The sequence below is a fragment of the Leptonotus elevatus genome, chromosome 19, assembly GCF_054856555.1.
Source record: "Leptonotus elevatus isolate MCC_2025b chromosome 19, RoL_Lele_1.0, whole genome shotgun sequence".
Lineage (NCBI taxonomy): Eukaryota > Metazoa > Chordata > Actinopteri > Syngnathiformes > Syngnathidae > Leptonotus > Leptonotus elevatus.
Window position 1 is genome coordinate 12,242,095 of NC_141257.1, and position 15,310 is coordinate 12,257,404.

The following is a 15,310-nucleotide window of genomic DNA, read 5'->3' on the forward strand; positions in this document are numbered from 1 at the left end:
CCTCGTGTTGTGTTGAACAGAGCAGGTTTGTCACTTGCTTAATCAATACTTTTCAACAATATGTATTCTTTTTTTTCTTTTTTCTTTTAAGTAATCTTCATCCGGCCACTCCGTTACTTTACGTTTACAGTTTTTGTCTGTCGCTTTGGTACTTTACTCAGATCTGAATTGAATTTCTCCGAACTGCTTTTTCAATTTTCACGTCGTCGTGTCACTTGTACACAGCACTAAGCGATTGTTCCTTTTTTTCTTTTCTTTTTTTACACGCTGAGGCAAATCGGTTGTTTCTACACACAAATATGTACATACTGAAGAGGGTCTTCTGCCCAGATTTAGTCATAACTCTTTTAATTTATTTATTTCCTCAGTAGAACTTTTATCTGCGGATGTGTCTTTGTGAGTGATGTCGCAATTTCTGCCAAGTGTCTGTAATCAATTATGTGTTTAAAATCTTATCGTCATGACTGGGATCTCATCAATTTCCACAACAATGGGCCATTGTCTGTGGTTCAAGTGTCTGTAATCAATGATGTTTTTAAAGTCTTATCTCATGTCCGGTGAACTCCAGGTGGACTGTTTGGAACCGCCCTTCAAGATAGTATAAAAAAGTTCTAAGTGTCTGTAATCGACACACTTGCGAGAGACTCCCACCATTGCTGGGAGCTCGCTTGTGTCCGGAATATTCTGTAAAATAAATCCTTCGAAGGACCTGTTCACCGATCTCCAGTCTGTATTCAGAAAATCAACATTCTCTCTACCCAAAAAACAACATACACGCGGAAGACAAAGGAGTCTTCTAACAATCCATACACATACGTTTTCCCGGCTTTGTTATTACTGCGCTCACGTGGCCCATGTGATAATCCTAAATATAAAATACATAACCTCACAATAAAGTGAATTTACCAAACCTTGTGTCTCTTGTGTCCCGCAGGCGTCGGTGAAATATATCTTCAGGAGTCAGACTTCCTCTCCAGGTTAAAGAAGAGGAGCAGCCACACCCTCCCAACAAAAATAAAGAGGAGCAGCTGCCACTATACATTAAAGAGGAGGAGGAAGAGTTCACAGAGTTGCCCGGGACTGATGTCCATTTGAAGTCTAAAGATGAATGTCTATATGAAAACAACAAAGGGGCGGAGCCTTCAAGCAGCAGCTCAAGACAACTGATAACAACTGAAGATGATGAGGACCACCGTGGAGGATCACAAGCAGACAGCCGGTTAGCTCTAATGTCAGATGCTGAAGACGCGTCACACTCTTCTCACACTGATGGCGAACAGTCTGACGGTGACGTGACATGTCACACTGGCAGCAAACGTTGGAAATGTTCTCTATGTAAACAAACTTTTGGCAGCAACTTTCATTTGAGAAGACATATGATTATAAGTTATTTAAGTTGTCTGTATATTTTGCCGCCTTCTGTTTTTTTTACTCCACATATCTTGCCACGTTTAATTTGTTTTGCCATGATATTCTTTGCAGAAATATACCTATAGTAGGCTGCAATTACTTTGTATAGGGGCAAACAATTCTTTAACAGATTCATGCAGGCAAACAATATTATTCTCTCGCGGCAGCCACTAAGCTGGCAGAGCCAGACTGGATGCCGGCCACATCTAAATAGGGATGCTGAGGGGTGGAAATCAGTAAAAGGCCAATTAAATAAAACGGGTCAGGGGGATAAACAGTGGCACAGAGCTCCTGGTTGGGCCCTCCTACAAAGACAAACATTGTTTCTTGCATTGTGTAACTGAATGCATCCATCCATCTACCGCTCATCCCATTATTATAATACTTAAATAATAATAATGAAGGTAAATATAGATAAAAGACTCTTGATAGGAGAATTGTATTCAATTAAGTAAACAGATCATATCTTTTGGACAATGCTCCCTCCCAAATGCTACCTTGCTTCCGGGGTGTTGCGCAGGTGCCGGTAGGCTGAAATGGAGCCCTAATTGTATGTGAGAAATATCAGCGGGTAGTAAACTTATGACAGGTAATTTTATTATATGCTTACAGTCTTGACGGATTCCCTGCTACTTTGAGCAGCTTACTCGACAGGCGTCTAGATTCTCTTGTGCAATATGTTGGGCGTCCTCGTGTCTGTGGCTATGTGGCCACATGCGCACCTGCAGCAATCAATGTGGGATCTCACGAGCGCTACTCCTTCCTTTCCCCAGGTCCCAGAGCCCCTATAATGTTCCCCCGGGTCCTCAAGCCCACCATTTTACGCACGCACACACACACCTATATTTAGAGGTCATCAAACTGTTGTAACTCTTCTTGTTTTCGCTTCAGGAATACAGCTTTATTTTTACGTGTCATAAGTGCTCAGGTTCGTGGATGCGCTGCTCTTGCGCTGATTAGCAATTTTGTTGAGGTGCACGATTTTACAGCTTTAAAACAACGCTGTACAGGTACTACACGTGTTTCTTATTCGTCCAAATGCAGTTTTGATGTGTCCCTTTTGTTCTCCTGGTAAATATATCGTTCCGCGTGTTATTTTTGTTTATTATTACATCATGGTTTTCCCCGGCAATGAGATTTGTCCAGCTGGAGTTGCCGTAGGTTTCACGTGACTTTGATACTCCGTTCCAGGCCGCTTTGGCGTAGACACGCACGCTTTCGCGCTTCGCTATATAATCCTTCTTGATTTCTGACTGAATGGACTTAAACATCGACACTGTGCGTGCGTCGCTACTTTAGAGAAGTCAAACATAATTGCTACATTTCGTGTCCGCTTACATTCGTATCAGGCGGTGCTCATCAACATCTCTCGGCCCTGTTTTGCTTAGCTTGCTAGTGTTAACATTGTGAAAAAAATTTACTGTTTCAATTTATATCTTAACCGTTTTGATTTTAGTTAGAGCTGTGTAAAAATAAGAAAACAGTTTATTCAATTTTACTCATGTATAGTGCCTTTGTTTAGTCCCTGGGAAATACATGTCTAATAAGGTTTCTTTTCTTATCTAAAGGAGTATATGTCTGAAAATGTACGCAGAGTTCTGTCCATAAATTATCCGGTCCAGGAGGTGCCGGGACCAATCATTTTCCTACATCTGGAGTGGACTAAGATACGAGCTGAAGATTTATTATCTGTTTTTGTATTTCACTCTTACCACAAGGACAGGAGACAGGAGGGGGAGACTATTTTCTGTAAACATTGTTTTTGTATAAGTTGGGATGAGTCCAGAAGGAGGACATATTTGGAGACCACTTCTGATTCAGTAAGGGTCCTGAATGACTTTAGAAATTTCTAAATAAAATCTCTTGCAAGAAAGCCTCTTCACTTGATCTCAACTTTGAGTTTTATTTCAACACGCAAGAAAACAGAGAATGTTTTCTATCAGATGGTGACGCCCGACATTTTGACGATTACAGGCTGCGGCGTTCACGGACGGGCGGAACTTCTAGGCGCCTAAATAATTAATTACGGTAAGTAGAGACGTTTATCCACGTAGGGAAGTTCTGTCTGTTTGGGACCGCTGCAACCGGTTTTCGTCTTCTAAATTGTCTAAATTTTACATGAGGTCTGAGTGAACAGGTATTAGTAGAGTTTGAAGTAGTTCGCTTAACGAAGGGACGCGAAGTCCTTGATTTGGGATTTTACTACGACATTGAACTATACACGTACGTGGTGACGAGGTCATTGTTTACGGAAGTACCGTCACGTTGGTTTATGTGCAGCTGAAGAAGCATTAAGAATTTTAAGATATACAGGTTGAAGCAAGCGGTTTTATTTTGTTTTTGGGACGGGAGTCTCACCGCTGTGAAGAAATTGATGGATCATGATGGTTATTTTATGAATTTTGAGAGGAAAACGGATAGACGCGGGGGTTTATTACGCTGCCGCTAAGAAATCTAGAGATCATGATGGTTATTTTATGAATTTTAAGAGGTACAGGTTGACATAGGGCTTTATTACGCTACTACTAAGAAATCGCTGGATCCGGATATAAGTTATTTTTTATTATTTTTAACGAAGGCACGTTGTATTTTGTGAAGTGTGTCCGTGCGCTTCGGAGGTATTTCCTGTTTCGTACTGTACTTGTTACGTGTGTCCGTGTTCTTCGGAGGCGTTTCATCTTTGTCTGTATTTGTTAAATGTGTCAGGGTTTTTTTCGGAGTTATTTCTTTTATCTGTGGTTAATTTTATTAGTTTGTTTATTTTTTGAGGGGAGGAACGAGTAACGTTGTCGAATAAATTTAACCTATTGAACTATCATACTACAAGTGAGACGTCACTGAATTGATAAATATTAATACGACTTGGATATAATAATAACTAAAGAGGTGAATAATTAAAATAAATAATGGAGGGCGGTTTTGACCGCGACACCGAATGGTTTGACCTAAAAGTACTTCCGGTTCATAGTCGGAACTTATTCTTGGATGTACAAGTTAAGAATGCTTCCGAGGTTTCAGTCGGAGCCATGCCCGAAAAACATCGACGTAAAATGAAAGTACTATTGAATGATTGGATGACGGCTTGCTGTGAAAAAGGTTGGTTTCCACCGTTGACATCCGCGGTTTGCTTGATATCTTTGATGAAAGCGGTGGAATTGGCATGCGTGAAAAAACGGCAATCGCTGGACGAAATGGTACGAGAGACTTTTGTATTTTCTTTAAATGGTAGAAGAGTCAGAGGAAATTGTAAAAAAGTTGATCGAATGATGATTAATGCTAGAATGTTGGCTTTGGGCAGTTCCGTTAAAATCGCTCGGATGGCTATGATAGAAGCTGGTGATGACAAAGTGGCTGATTTTGATGCTAAACTAACAGCTATATTGGCTGTAAATGGCGGTAATCTCAATGTGGATTGGAATGGTGAAAATTGTGATGCGAATCCTCGACCGCATCGATCTATTTTGCAGGCCGCGGCTGACGGCTTGGCAGCTAGCGTAAACGCCTCTGTGAAACAATTGGAGGAAAAATTAGACGAAATATTGGCTATGAAGGATGACCCGCAGAAAAAATTTAACCAGGCTAGAGCTTTCGGTTTGGAACTGACTAGACACGCTGAAGTGCCCCAGGTAGTTTGCAGCAAATGGCGTACAATTCTTTCTCGCTTTGAAAAAGCTGCAGACGACGAATTGACAGAACAAAACCGTTTATAAAAAGGCGGAACGAGACGAATTGTTTCGGCAACGTGAACGTGACATGACTAATGAAGCTTCTAATGCATTGGCGAATAGCTATCAAATTGTAGAAATTCAAAAAAAGCTAGCTGATCTAACATGTGCCGTTGGGGATGTTATGGGAATACGTGACACTAGTGCGACCGACAGACTCCCAGACAGTACTCCTAAAAAACCTGCGACTCGTTCTAAAGTAGGTTTGCAAGCACCCATGTTAGCGAAAGTTGATCCAGCCACCGGGAATTCGGCTACCGTGTATAAGCCTTATTTGCCTTCTGACTTGAGCGTACTTTTGCATAATCTTCCCCCACTGCCAGCGGGGGGTGAAAACTGGCTGAGGTCTCTGCAGAGAGAGTTGACAGGTCAGATTTTAACTGCGGGAGATGTGCGTGCACTCTTAACGCAGGCATGCCCTCTCTCTCAACTTGAAGTGCTGATGACGAATTCAGGAATATCATCTTTAATGGATGGTGAGGCACTATCACGTGACAATTATTTAACGCTGTTTGAAGCGCTTGGCGGGTTGTTCCCACTCCCGGAAGTTGTCATATCTGACTTGGATGTTTGCTCCAAAAGCTGATGAGGAGGCTGCGGCGTTTATTGACCGAGCTCTTGTGGAATATTCGTTGAAAACTGAAAGGAGTCCCTAGGTCTGTTGTGCAGGCCATGGAGGTGAATCCCGATTTGCCCGATCTGATCACGCCAGGTGGTTGTCTCATCTTAACTCTTTGACTGCCAGACGTTTTCAGAAAAGGGATGCCGCCAGTGCCAGCCGATTTAAGCATTTTGACTGATTTTCAAGGTCCACAGAAAATGTTCTGTTTGGACTATGGAAACACACGTACTACCAAATGAAAGATTGGACTTTCATCTTTCATCAGAAAAAAAGAGTTTGTTTCTACCTTATTCCGTTCTTTAGTAATCAACAATAGAAAATGGTTAGTTTGACCCAATTTCGCCTGTGTTGGACCAAAATACGGAGAAATCAAGCTTTTAGTGAAACGATATTATTTCATGCATTCTAGTGAATTTGACACTTCTTTTTGTCCATGAATGATGCCACAAACACCTAAATAGTGCTTTACTTCTATAAAACACTACCACCAAGAATGAAAAAGTGTTTTTTGATAGCAAAATACGTTTATTTACATTCAACAGTGTAACAATTTGACAACAATTTGGCAAACTATTTACAAATGTGTGCAACTGTGGTGCTATTTACAAATATGTGGATGTTTCAACGACAGTTTTTCTTTTTGTAACACTCTCCTGCGTGCAAAGAGACGTAACAGCATTTGCACAACAGATTGCCTCTTCGCGTGTGCCACTTTCTTGCAGGCCGTTTTTTTCCGGGGAATAGCAAGTATATACTGCAGTGTGTCATCAAGTCTAATATCAGGATCATGCTACGGTTACGTTACGGTGGTGTTACGTCTCGCTTCCCCGTGTCCTTCAGTTGCTATACCGGGTTGGTAGGAGATGTTCTGAACCATTTTATCCACTCCATTCATGGTGGCATCGTAGTCCAGAAACAGTGTCTTCTCCGTGATCAGACTGTACCCGCTCCTCCGATGAATATGCATTGGACTCGGGGTACTCTTCATTGTCCGATCGAATGTCCGCTTGTGCAGCTCCGCGTTTTCCGGCCTTAGCAGCGCTAGCCGCGCTAGCCGCGCGTAGCCGGTGAGGCTTACTACGTGATCGTAAACACGTCCAGGCTTCCAACTTTGGCGTCAAACTCGCAGTCATCATCATCATCATCATCAATCTGCATTGGTCGATGCCAACTCTCCATCGCCCGATCGAATGTCCGCTTGTGCAGAAGTACCCGGCCGGCTATTGTGCGCGTTTTCCGGCCTTAGCAGCGCTAGCCGCGCTAGCCGCGCGTAGCCGGTGAGGCTTACTACGTGATAGTAACAGGCCAAAGCTTCCAACTTTGGCGTAGAGCTCGTTGTCATCATCATCGTTGACATCAATGCGCTTTTTAGTATTGATTGATGCTTTCCGTCTTTGAAAAAAATGCTCAAGCGTGAGCTGCTTGTAACCGGTTGCTTGGTCTAGCCATTGTGGCTTGGATCAGCCATTGTCTCCTCAACACTCTAGCTCCGCCTCACGTCTTCTACTGACGCCCACGGTGGGCGGCCCATCCAACCTTGTGCAAAGAGAGTCATCGCTGCCATCTAGAGGCCAAAACAAGTCATTAAACTTACCTGATCTGCCTGATATTTTCAGCACAGCTGCCCAAGGCTTTCCTGCACCCGTTTTTGAAAAAAAAAAAAAAAAACATCTTTTAACGTCCTCGGCGCCCTTCCCTAGGTTTATGCTAAACGTTTTATAACGTTTATGGCAGTCAAAGAGTTAAAGATCATCTGAGAAGGTATGCGAAAGATATTGATTCAAAAACTGAAAAACATAGGAATACTGAATTACAATTGGCAACTAGAAACATTTCCGCGGAAATTTTGAATGGGCCTGCTGACTCTTTTAAATGAGCTGAACAGTTTAAAATTTAAACCATTGAAATCGGTCAAGAAATGTGGAAGTTAACCATAATCAACAAAGTATTACTACCCCTTTAAGAAACATGCACATTCACGCACACACATTTGATTTGAACTAACATTGAAATGAGCTGAACAGTTTAAAATTCAAACCATTGAAATCGGTCAAGAAATGTGGAAGGTAACCATAATCAACTAAAAGTATTACTGCCCCTTTAAGAAACATTCACGCACACACATTTGATTTGAACTAACATTGAAATGAGCTGAACAGTTTAAAATTTAAACCATTGAAATCGGTCAAGAAATGTGGAAGTTAACCATAATCAACATCAACTAAAAGTATCTTACTGTCCCTTTAAGAACGCATACACATTTGATTAACTTGAGTGTTGGGAGACGTCACGCACCAACATTCCATTGATTTTGTATAGGATACGCACACCTCAAACAAAAGCCTCTCACGACTTAACGGTTAAAGATGCAGATTCCAGAAATGGCTCGTTAGAACGGCAAGGGTTTGGGGAACGCGAGCATGTTCTCAGTTTTTTAATCAGATGAAAAATGACCAAATGAGAGCAGGTTGAAAACTTATGATTGATCGAAAAGGAAGAGGGAAAAACGCCAAAATTAACATGGAAAAAGAGGCGAAATAGTCCGACTTCTCCTCGCTTAAAGTGAAAATAAAGATACTAAATGACACCTTAGCCAAATAATGTCAGAAACTAGACACTTGTGGCTACAAAATGTGCGAATTTGATGTCTAGTGAGCAAAGATTGTGGCCATGGTGACGAGTTGAAGTGAAACTTGGAAATCAATTTTTTCCCTGTCTACACTCTGATTCTTAATTGGTCCGCTCAAGCCGATCCAATACACACAATGTTATAAGGCTATTTCACTCACTGTCTTTGAACCCGCACAGGGGGGAGAGCTTTCATTCCTTAAAATTTTTGACACTGAGCTAAAGATGAGAAAAATTGCAACAAAATTAGCTAAAATTCATATCGGTCGGTTAACGTATGTGTGTCTTGGAAAAAGGTGCTTGATTGGAGTTGATCTCTTTCGGTTTCCCATTCATTACTATGGGACTTTTTTTGGGACTTTTTTGGGAATAGCGTCGCCATGGTAACTGGGAATTCCTAGAAAAATAATAGCGCAGCGAGTCAGATCGAGCCACATCGTTTGATACCTCATTTGTCCCGGTGCGATCTACGGTACGGGCCGCATTTTTGCGGAAAAATCCGTGGAATAAAATAGGTGTAAAATAATAAACCCAGTTTTTCTAGGATAGTTTTCTGTTAATCTGACTGAAGAACAATCTCGGTGGTATGAGATGGCGGAACCACCTGGTGAATCTGTGCTGGCATGTCATCTTCATATTTCACTGATGGTGTCATCCCAGCACACGGCAAAAGATTTGGGTCCATTTGTCCTGGCCTGCACAAGAGCAACGGATTGGCAACATTCTATACATACAGATTTACTATATTCCAAATCTCTTGATGCTTATTGGATTAAATCTGATTTGTTTATTTCCATGTCTGTTTTAGAACATCAGCTTTTGGACCGACATCATGGACGAGAGACATCTGACAGCGAGCTTGCTGGTGACATGTTACAATCCTTGCCTGCTGCACTGTGGTCTACTGACCCGACTGATGTGGGCCTGTGTAAAGTTGCTCCAGTAACTTTTGAATTAAAACCCGACTCCGTTTGGGTGCCGCAGTACCCAATGAAAAATGAAGGGCGACTTGGCATCTCAGTAACAATTGATGGTTTGCCAAAAGCAGGGGTTCTTTGTAAAATTGATCGGTCTAGCTACAATACTCCTATTCTCCCAGTAGTAAAGAAAAATACTGGTGAATTTCGTATGGTGCATGATCTCAGAGCTATTAATGCTAAAGTTTTGACACCAGCACTCCCGGTGCCAAATCCGCATTCTGCGCTGTCACAAATTACTCCATTGCATATGCATTTTACCTGCATTGATCTTGCAAATGCATTTTTTTGCATCCCTCTTGACCTGTCTGTGCAGAAGTATTTTGCATTTACGTGGAATAATGAGTGTTACTCCTACACCCGGCTTCCTCAGTGTTTTGTGTTGTCTCCTGGAGTTTTCAACGCTTCCCTTCGACAGCTGCTGTCACCTCTCCAACTTCCTCCTGATGTTCTTTTAGTGCAGTATGTGGATGATCTACTCCTAGCTGCACCATCCGAGGAGTCCTGCCTTCAAGCTACACAGCTCCTTTTGAGCCACCTGGATTCGGTGGGTTTGAAGTGCTCCGAAGGCAAATTCCAAATTGCCCGACCTCAGGTTTCATTCTTGGGTCGACTTATCGAGGCATGGAACAGGTATTTCTCCGTCACACAAAGATGACATTTTGCACCATCCCAAACCGACAAATGTTAAACAAATGTTGGCTTTTCTGGGTCTGTGCAACTATTCCAGACATCATGTTCCAGATTTCGCGGAACTGACTCATTCTCTCAGACAATTAGTGAATGAAAAAGGAATGAGAAACCTGTCACATGCTCTTAATTGGACTCCAGCTGCTGAGAACTCTTTTGTTCTGCTGAAACAGTTTTTGTCATAAGCTGCGGCTCTTGTCGTCCCTGATTACACTAAAATGTTCTTCCTGGATGTTTCTGAAAAATCCATCAGTGTTTCGGCTATTCTTTTTCAGAAGGGGGAAAATGGTAATAGACATGTTTGCCTTTATGCATCAACACCTCTTGAAAAATATGAACAACGTCATCCTCTGTGTGCAGCTTTTGCTTCAAAGAACAGAAATAGTGGCTGTGACAACTGCATTAAAAATAGCAAAAGATAAGATTGTGAACATTTACACGGTTATGCGTATGTAGTGATACATACAGCCATAAAAGAATGGCAAAGAAATGACTTCATGACTGCTTCAGGGACGCCTATCAAACACCATCAAGACATCTTTGATTTGAAAGACGCCTTACTACTGCCTAAAGCAGTAGCTGTGATAAAATGTAAAGGACATTCAAAAAATAATGATTTTGTGTCAGTAGGAAATGATTCGGCAGACAAGGCGGCAAAACAAGCAGCGGGTTACAGCCCAACATTACAATTGATGGTGAGTGAAGGTGAATTAGGACAAGAAATAACCACAGAAACAATTAAGCTGTGGCAGGAGAAGGCCAGTCCGGAAGAACAAAGTGTGTGGCTGTCAAAAGGAGGTCAAAAGGATGGAGCAGGTATATGGCAGAAACAAGGTAAATATATCCCATCGCAGAAACAATTTAAAAAACTGATTTCTGAAGCCCATGGACTGTGCCATGTTGGTATAGAGGAAATATTGAGACGACTGCGCAATTGCTGGCATCCTTACATGAGACAAATTGTTAAAAGTGAACTGCAGGACTGCAGTGTTTGCAATAAATTTAACAGTATGCCTACATCTAAACCTACTCCGGGCACTCACGATCCAGAAGTGACTGCCCCGGGACAGGTAATTTCAATGGATTTTACTGACATGATAAGACCAGTGGAAGGATACCGATAATTGTTGTTAATTGTGGACTCCTTTTCCAGATGGCCTGAGGCATATCAATGCAAATCTGAAACAGCAGAGGTCGTGGTAAAACATTTGATTAATCATTACATACCATCACATGGGTTTCCCAGAAAAATTAGATCAGACAATGGAACGCATTTCAAAAACAAACATCTACAGGAAGTAGAAAAAGCATCGGGGCCAAGACATACAATCGGGTCAGTTTATCATCCCCAATCCCAAAGACAGGTTGAGCGAATGAATAGAAATATTAAAGAAAAATTTGCTAAAGCACTGGCCTCGTCAAATTTGAATTGGCTACAAGCTCTTCCTATTGCATTAATGAATGTGTGAATGTCACTAAACTCAGCCAAAGGCCGGACTCCGTTTGAAGGTCACAAAAACAGACCATTTCCGGCTCCTGTTGCACCGCTGGGTGAGTCGCACATTGCAGGACCTCCAGTACTCAAACAGTTAGCATCTATGTTCTCCAAGCTAACAAAAAAGTGTCCAGATGCGCCTTTAGAAATAAATGATTGTGAATATGTGTGGTTAAAAGTGACTAAAAGAAAATGGTCTGCTCCTAGATGGACCGGACCCCACAAGGTCACGGAGAGAACGTCTTGTGCAGTGCGCTTGCATAAAAAGGGGGACACCTGGTACCACATCTCGTCTACCAGGCCCGCCGGATCCGCCTCTGGCTCAGCGATCCCACCACCTGCGGACCAACGGACGACCCGACCTGAGGGCCACGTCTGCTGATCCAGTGATCCAGTGCCCGGTTGTCGAGCTGCCGTTTCAGAGGACATCATTCAACGGAGATTGAGTCAAGTGCCCTTTTTCTGGGCATCATTCCACGAAGAGTCACATTTGCGGGCAGAATAATCCCGGTGACCAATCCTTGCATCCCTGGCAGTTGACCAGGATCCTGACAAAAAACTAACACGCCACTCTTTTCATTCAACAAAGAACTTCATCACGAGATGGCTTCGAGGCGGTAACACATCTCCAAACGCTGTTACATCACGACACTTTTTCTCATGTTGATGTTGATGCTGATATGGTATTTCTGTAACCCCCTTGCTCCAACTTTGAGCGTAACTACAACACATCGTATTAAGCGAGGTATTGATTCTCCACGCATTCCCTGGATCATATCCTGGACTTATGATAACTCAATTGCTGTGATAGTGGCTCCAAACACAAACACCTCTGTTAAAATTCCAATTAAATCTTTGAAGGGATTTAGGAGAGGGAAGCAGACAAAAGGGGGGGACTGGGTGAAATACTGGTGGTGTTTGACAGGACATTTACGGCGAGACTGGAGTGCTTTGATAACCACCCAGAACGGACGATACTGGCCTCCGGGAACTAGCAAGGAGGCAATTTTCTTTAGCAAAAGGATAACATTGCGTAAAATGGGAGGTTGACTCGATTTGACCTTTGCTCTTCCTGATGGAAATATACGGCCGCCTAATGCAACTCTATATAACACCTCCTGTTTTGGGCTATTGTTATGGGCATGGTTTTCCGGACCTGATCCATATTTTCCCATTTTAGTTTGTGTAAATAAGACTATGAGTAAGTTAGAACAACCAAAAATGACTAAATACACGATGGAGACCGGGGTGGAGGCTGTCAGCGTACCGATTGATGGTGTAGTTGAGTGGTTCCGTGTTATGACAGGATTGTCCGGCAGCAGTAACAATTGGCTACTGCTGGCTCGTGCCTCTGAAAAAAACTGTGTGGTATGCGTGGGACCACGACCTTTACTGAGAGTAATCCCTGCTAATATAGAGGATCACTGTGTAATGGAACTTATGAATAAGACTGTCCCCGATGTCAAATGCTCTCAATGGGATAAGGTGTATCCCCTCGTAAATTGGCAGACAACTAAACCAATATTTTCAAACAAAGTTGCGAATGGTAATTTTTCATGTATTAAAATGACGGGTACTGGAGAACAATTGGGAGAACTAAATCACATCACTCAATGCATTTCGGCAATAGATGTGGGACAAAAGTTCCAACCGCGATCCAGGGCGGATATTTGGTGGTGGTGTGGTGATAGCAGAATATATGAGAAGTTGCCTTTGAATACAAGAGGATATTGTGCTCTCATCACCCTCCTCCTGCCAGTACAAATCTACCCCACCTCTGTTGATAACCTTCTACAAATGATTGATAATTGGGAACCAAAATCTCCTCCTCCTTTTCAGAGAACCAAATGGTATTCTTGGCAAGAGCAGAATGTCCCCACCTACATTGATGCAATTGGAGTACCAAGAGGTGTGCCAGATGAGTACATATTAATTAAAATCGAATTGCACTAGATATGTTGCTGGCAGAAAAGGGCGGAGTTTGCTCAATGTTTGGAGATCAGTGTTGCACTTTTATTCCTAACAACACTGCACCAGATGGAAGTTTAACCATTGCAATTGAAGGACTGCGGACACTCAATAAGAAAATGAAAGAGCATTCCGGTGTGGATACTTCTGTATGGGATAATTGGATGGAAGTATTTGGGCGCTATAAAGCTTTAGTTTCCTCAATTTTGATATCTGTTGCTGTTTCCGCTGCTTTGTTAACCACGTGCGGGTGTTGCTGTATTCCATGTATTCGTTCTCTTTGCCAAAGAATTATTACCACTGCTATTGAAAAACAGGACGTACAAAATAAGTCGTCTTATATGATGGTTGATTCTGCTAACCCATTCATGCCCACTATTGCATCCAATGTGGGGGATGAAGATCCTGCTGGTATTTTCCTCGAAAAAAAAAAAAGTTTAAATGTTTATTGTGGGCTCTTTCGAGCCCAATTGAAGGAATGTTAACATTGTGAAAATATTTTACTGTTTCAATTTATATCTTAACCGTTTTGATTTTAGTTAGAGCTGTGTAAGAAAACAGTTTATTCAATTTTACTCATGTATAGTGCCTTTGTTTAGTCCCTGGGAAAGAAATGTCTAATAAGGTTTCTGTCCTTATCTAAAGGAGTATATGTCTGAAAATGTACGCAGAGTTCTGTCCATAAATTATCCGGTCCGGAAATCCGGAAATTTCTAAATAAAATCTCTTGCTAGAAAGCCTCTTCACTTGATCTCAACTTTGAGTTTTATTTCAACACGCAAGAAAACAGAGAACGTTTTCTATCACTAGCCACCACAAAAAAAGGAGACGCGTTTTGTTAGCGACTAATTGGCTCAGCAGACGCCAAGTGTGAAAATAGAGTGTCGCCGATATCGTGAATATGTGTGCTGCAACGAACGTGACGTGCGAAAAAGAGCTTTGTGGAGCACAGGAGGTGAACGAGCGACAACGTCAGCTGCTGGACGCTGTGTGCAAGCAGCCTCGTGTTGTGTTGAACAGAGCAGGTTTGTCTCTTGCTTAATCAATACTTTTAAACAATATTTATTCATTTATTTTGAGAGGAATCTTCATCCGGCCACTTTGTTACCTTACGTTTACAGTTTTTGTCTGTCGCTTTGGTACATTACTTAGATTTTAATTGAATTTCTCAGAACTGCTTTTTCAATTTTCACATCGCTGTGTCACTTGTACACAGCACAAAGCCATTGCTTTTTTTCTTTTTTTTTACTAACTGAGGCAAATCTGTTGTTTCTACACACACACACGTACATACATACATACACATCTACACACGTATGTTTTCCCGGCTTTGTTATTATTGCGCTCGCGTGGCCCATGTGATAATCTTAAATATAAAATACATAACCCCACAATAAAGTAAATTTACCAAACCTTGTGTCTCTTGTGTCCCGCAGACGTCTGTGAAATATATCTTTGTCCTGAGCGGCAGGAGTCAGACTTCCCTGGCGTGAAAGAGGAGGACAAACTGGAGCCTCTGCAGGTTAAAGAAGAGGAGCAGCCACACCCTCCCAACATAAATAAAGAGGAGCAGCTGCCACTATACATTAAAGAGGAGGAGGAGGAGGAGGAGTTCACAGAGTTGCCTGGGACTGATGTCCATTTGAAGACTAAAGATGAATGTCTATATGAAAACAACAAAGGGGCGGAGCCTTCAAGCAGCAGCTCAAGACAACTGATAACAACTGAATATGATGAGGACCACCGTGGAGGATCACAAGCAGACAGCCGGTTAGCTCTAATGTCAGATGCTGAA

The 15,310-nt window shown here is 42.1% G+C and overlaps 1 pseudogene; it reads left to right on the forward strand.

Annotated features, from left to right (window-relative positions):
• The first annotated feature begins 12,168 nt into the window (after positions 1-12,168).
• Positions 12,169-15,008, forward strand: LOC147158007 (uncharacterized; annotated as a pseudogene).
• Positions 15,009-15,310: the final 302 nt, after the last annotated feature.